This window comes from Bactrocera dorsalis, chromosome 2, assembly GCF_023373825.1.
Source record: "Bactrocera dorsalis isolate Fly_Bdor chromosome 2, ASM2337382v1, whole genome shotgun sequence".
NCBI lineage: Eukaryota > Metazoa > Arthropoda > Insecta > Diptera > Tephritidae > Bactrocera > Bactrocera dorsalis.
Window position 1 is genome coordinate 50,941,732 of NC_064304.1, and position 6,246 is coordinate 50,947,977.

Sequence of the window (6,246 nt, forward strand, 5' to 3'; positions counted from 1 at the left end):
ACAAATAGATATATTGAGTTAGTAGCTGAAATTATTTGTCGCCTAAACACATTTATATATAAAAGTCTTTTTAAATAATATATAGAGTAGAAATCTGAATGTTTCAAAGGACAAGGCCAAATAGTTGATATTTTTAACTACGTCGTAGCTACTAAAATCTTGTTAATTTGTTCAAACTCACGTGTCTGTTATTAATGTTAACTGTTTTCCTAATGTGGTCACCATCACATCATTGAATGAAGACCAAATATTTTTTGAAATCTTTTCGTGTCAATACAGCAATACGTTTTTGGTTACTTACTAAAATACTTCAATTCAAAAGGTACCCGATAGATTATTTATCGATGACTATCAAGCCCAAGAACAATTGGATATATAATTTCAATAATTATTATTATTATTATAAATTGAAAAGGTAACTAAATACAATTACAAATAATATATATATATAGCACTAGCGGTTAAGCCATCAGCTAGAAATTTCAATAACTATTAATTTGTATTGATACTAAATGAATAATAAAGTTATCAATTATTTAGAATAGATTAGATTTTAGTTGTTGATTGTATTTATATCACTTAACTTAACCTGCATAGTTATGTAAAGGTGGCTTGTAGTATATGTATTTAATTTGCTCACTTAACGGATTTTCCACTCCGATAGTTTGAGCCTTAAACTCAAATTTAAAATTCCTGGAGAAGTATTCATGGGTACCGACAAGTACATGCTTCAACTAATTCCACCGGATACGAGCCGATCTTTACCACACTGTTACTTCTTAAGTATTCTTCAATAATGGCCTCCCAGTTGCTTTTAGCGCCAATGGATACTTTTAAAGCTTTCATCAAAACGTACTGTCATGGTGATATCGCCTCTAGGATAATTTAACTCCAATGATGCTCTGTTTCTGAGCACATATTATCCTTTTGTTTCCAAACCGTTGAGGATGTGATTGATCCTGTTGTCATTTCTATAATGATTTGGAGAGGAGTAAGATACAAAATCACTTACCTATCTTATTATAGGTGCGTCAATGTGCCCTCTTCCCTGCTCGGGAGGAGGAATTACCAAACGGCCTTTTTATAAACAGGCATATGAATACTTTTCTAAACACAGTTCTGTACGCTTGAGTGTTTAGATGTATTTTAGTCCGATCTAAACAGTTTCTTCTGGGATTTTTGCGATGCCTTGAATAATGATCTACTCAAATCTCGTCACGATACCTTGGCATATAAAAAAGTTTTCCATACAAGGACTTCATCCGATCAGTTGCCTGATATTGCTGGTTCCGACTTAAGCAGTTTCTTGGTGAGAAAAGGACGTATGCAAAGTTTCAGTTCGATATATGAAAGACTGAGAGACTAGTTTGCCTATATACAGCCGAGCAGAGATGGCTAAATCGACTCAGCTCGCCACGCTGCTCATTTGTATATACACTGTATTGGGTCCCCGACGTTTTCTTTTAAATGGCGCAAACACCGTGTAAAACTTAATATACCCTGTTAAGGGTATAAAAGTATTGAGGAAAGAACATACTTTTTTGTGAGAAAAGAAAACATTATTAGTGAAAGTGCTAATTGTATATTGTACTGTTTAGCCTGTGGGATCCGATCTGTAATAATAAGAAGTCCAATAATAAAATATTCGAAACTATAAAATCAATTTTAAAAATGTTGATTGTTATAAACTTATATCACTAAGTAAATATCCAAAGAATTTGTTATTTAACGGTTGTAAGGATATTATAATCTGATTTTCAATCAAATTTCTCCTTAAAGTGAACAGTATTGTGTTATACTATCGCTTTCACAGACTGAGTTCATTTCGGGTCATCATCCTGAATATTTTGATATAAATAACCCTATATCCGTCTCGATATTTTTAGATATTGCAAAAATTGTTAGCTCAACTCCGAGTAACATTGGCGAAAGTATAACAATAAGCTTTCTTTGATTACACGGGTTTACTGGTAGGAAATAATATCAACTCCTTTTTTATTAATGATAAACATTTTTAATGCGTATGTAAAATTTGTTCTTGCTCTTTTTGAGCCAATTGCCGTAGGTCATCAAATCAATTTGTGTAAAATCTAGATGACAGAATATTATATCCATTACTTAAAGTTTAGAATAAATTGAGTACAATTTCACTGGAGCCTTCCCCATTTTTGGTGACCCGTTGATGCCTCTCCTACATATTAAAATCATATTTAGAAAGCGGTGTGTCGTCGAAAAGTTAGACATATCAGGGATGCGCCGACATTGACATACAAAAAATTATTTTAATTCGCTTACCTTTCGCTATTATATGTAAATAATTTAGCATACATTCATAAAGTCGTCAGTTAAACGATGATTGAAAGCTCTTAATACTTGTTCTTGCAATTATTCGAGCTTCGGAAAACATCCAGGCGTACGTCATAAATAACAGTATTAGCTAGAGCAAATACATAACCTAGATGTACCATAAATGTCAATTTTTTATACTGAATACTGAATAAAACTTTACACATACTCTTTTAATATATACGAGTAATACATACTTACAACCGATCTTACAATGAGCTTGTTAAGAGCACAATTCCGACTATTTTTATTCATCTTACACTTCGGTACCTGCTGCTCTGATCGTTTGATGTGATTATGAATTATTTACAGATAACGATCAGTATTTGCTGTTTCAGTAAGCATCATTAACTCCCCGTGGCAAGGTATTTAAACGTATAAATTGAGTGTATAATGTGCACTATTGTATATTTGTTGATGTATTTTGGTTGTATACAAAGTTAATAGAAATGTGTTTGTAATAAACTTCTACCGAATCTTCGACTACTGCTGATGTCTGACAGGTGATGAAAAATAGACAAAAAAAGTACTTGAAAATTTACGTCATGCTGCGTACGTATGTATATAGAATGGGCGAAAATAGACAACAAGAATTAAAAGTGGAAAAAGTGGAAAAATAAACAACGGATTGATTATTTACATATTAGTAGTGTGCCCATGTTACGCGAAATAGCTCTTCGCGGCGAAAAAGTGGTGTACTAAAGAAATTCCCGAGTCTATATGTCTGCATTGGAGCGATGAGCAGTGAGCAGAGGAAAAGGAGAGCAACTTCGGAAAGCAATATAGAAGTCACGTTAGCAAACTCTTCAACTTCTTTAAATAAACCAGCAAGGGCTGAAATCTATGCGCAAGTGACTCACACCTGATTCGCAGATTTGATCTCACTTAAAGTTAATAGGTCGCTGTCAAATAGTATATATGTATTTAATACAGTTTAAGTATCTCCGTGTGGATTTTGAATTGAAAATAAATACATTGTGAAAATATTTGGGGTAGTCACAACGTCTCATAAAAACTAGTTTAAAAAATTAGTTTTTGAATTGCATACTAAAATAAGTTTACGCAAATACAACTCTGAACGCTATGTTTTCGGATCGTTATAACTTATAACTTTATGAGACTATGTGAAACTCATAATTTTATCTACAAAGTTTGCCACGATATTTGTAACACCCAAAAGAAAACTTCAGAGATCCTATAAATATATACATACATACATTAGGGTGATTAAAAAATTTTTTTTTTCGTTTGGTACTCAGAAAAATAGGTTCCTAGACACCTCTAAGAAAGCCTCTCCAAATATGAGTTCTTAATTGAAACGGGAAGGTCCTCCTACATACAGTTTTCTATTTTTTCTTATTATCAGATAGAAAAATTTGGGAAATGTTTAGTATCGCGCCGGTTTAGTATTGTTTATGGAGAAAAACAGGTGGGGGCTACCCCCCCTCACGCTATCTTATTGGAAGGAGGAAGGACCGAACTTTTTAATAAACCCCCCCTCGACCCCCTAGAGCCCCTATAGACCCGTAGGGAGCTCTTTGAAAATGACCAAAAATCAGCGTTTTTGCTCATTTTTCCATACAAACTGAAACCAATGCAACCCAGCCAACATTTTTGTATGGACAAGATATCAAAATAAAGAAAACCAAAATGTGTAGTACTACTTTTTGCGTTGGCGGCCTTTGGCCGCACTCTAAAAAAATAACCCTGGTCGAGCGAATACCCGGGGTGACCGATGAACTTTCGTGTAGTACTCCTTTCTGCGTTGGCGGCCTTCGGCCGCGCTCTAAAAAAATAACCCTGGTCGGTATTAAGCAGTCATTTTGGTTTTTGAACTCAATGCAGAAAAATGTAATGTGAAATATTTTATTTAAAGATTTACAAAGAAATTAACAATCAAAAGTAATTTAAAACATTACTAGTGGTTTTTATAATTCATAAGTAATATATGTGCGTGAAAATGTATCCATAATTGGTTTAGTACAATGCACAATAGATGAAAATGTACTAGCATATATTGAGAAATTTGCAAAAAGTAGCATTTTTTAAAGTGAAATTTTGGAAAAATTTGTGAACCGATTTTTATAAAATATGTTTTAAAATAAAGTTCGATAATTTAAGCATACATGCGTGTTTAAAATTTTCAATTTGGTTCTCTCGTTTAGGTACAGTGAGCCAAAATTAACCGGCGCGATACTAAACCCAACCCAAAAATTTATATCTCGCTGCCAACTACTTGAAAAAATATCTTGTTCCTTAGATTTTGTGGGAAGTTGAATGTTCTACAAAAAGGTCTCCAATGATTTTTTCGTAAATCCAACCGTTTAAAAGATAGTAACAGTTAAAGTTTGATTATTTTTGGGAAATTTTTTTATTTCTTATTAATTTTATAACTCTATGAAAAAAAATTATTATGAATGATGAAACTCATAGGTTTTTGAAGAGGCTTTCTTAAAGGTGTCTAGGAACCTCTATATATATATATATATCCGCCCGTCCAACTGTCCATCTGTGCAAGCTATAACTTGAGTGAGACATCGTGCTCTTTGGTACAAAGGCAAAATTGACGTAATCGTTCTATTAGCACGTCCTTAACATATCTTTAAGCGAAAAAGCTCCATATTATATTATAAAATGGAAATTTGACATAAGAGATCGAGGAAAAAAGGTGCTCTATAGACTAAATTTTTTTAAAAAGTCGGCTTAACCCCGCATCTTAATAGGTTTTATATTCATATCACAAACTTCTGAAGTTATATCAACCAGACTTGATGAGGTAATACTGAGGACAAATCCTTTCAGTACCTTCTCAGACGATGGAAAATGGGTGAACTCGGGCGAAATCGAAGTACAACCATGTCTACTTTTCATATAGAAAAATTGTAAATTCTACCTATTTTTTCACAATCTTTACAGTTTATGAATCAGCAGTAAATGAAGTAATCATATCAAAAAATGGTGAAAGTCGGATCATAACTCATCAAGCCCTAAATATTGAATATGTGAACGTAAGTGTCTATAGCTGACTTTTTACTGAAAATAACACTTAATCTCTAAAATATAACAATGAAAGTTAAGGAAAATCTTCCAACAGGCCTTGGTGCTTAATGCCTTCCACAGCCCCCCATTAATATACTATACATATATATGGAAAAATCTGTGAGTTCTTATTGAACTTCAGATTGCAAAGTTTTCTGGTAATAATATGTACTGATGTCAAAAATAGATGACACTGGGTGAATAGTTCTAGCTTCCGGTTGGCTCTATAGCGTATATATCGATCATTCGCCCTGAAGTGAAAACTATATTTTAGTTCAATACTGTGTGAAAGTGGTTCAAATTACCTCTGCCCCATATACCAGATATTGAGATTTCTGTTTTTCTAGTAGACTTTAAACTGAATATATTGGTATATGTGTGAGTTATCTTTTTATACCCACCAAATGTAGTCCCTGATTTAGTTTATATCACATACTTTTTCATTTCATTTACTAAGTTAAATATCTCAGACAGGAAGCAAAATATAACGAAGAAAAGAAGTTTGTCTAAAACTGAGAATAAGTGTACGTGTTTGAGATACACAATACGATTGTAATCCACGTACATTTCTTTAAAGAACAGACTGGCCCAACAACAATTTGTGATTAGGCACATAAATTGGACGACTACCAAATGGCGAACTGTACTTTTTCCGACGATTGGAAGCTTAATAAGAAAGACTCAGAAGTGCTGATACACTGGTTGGAAGGACAAAGTTTGAATCCACGTTATACAACCGGTAGGTTGAAACACAGTGTAGGCAATGTGATTGTGCAGGGTTGTTTTTCCGGTCATGGGTCAATTGATCATATCAATGGTCTAATGGGCAGGTTCATGTATAAAAATATTCTTCAGGATATT

The 6,246-nt window shown here is 33.3% G+C and overlaps 1 long non-coding RNA gene across 1 annotated transcript; it reads right to left on the reverse strand.

The window, feature by feature from the left end:
- Positions 1-481: 481 nt before the first annotated feature.
- LOC125776290 (uncharacterized) lies at positions 482-3,443 on the reverse strand. The gene is made up of 3 exons (XR_007421611.1): positions 2,548-3,443; positions 1,013-2,455; positions 482-959 (listed from the first exon to the last, which is right to left on the reverse strand). It is a non-coding gene; the product is annotated as an uncharacterized LOC125776290 (long non-coding RNA).
- Between the last annotated feature and the right edge of the window lie 2,803 nt (positions 3,444-6,246).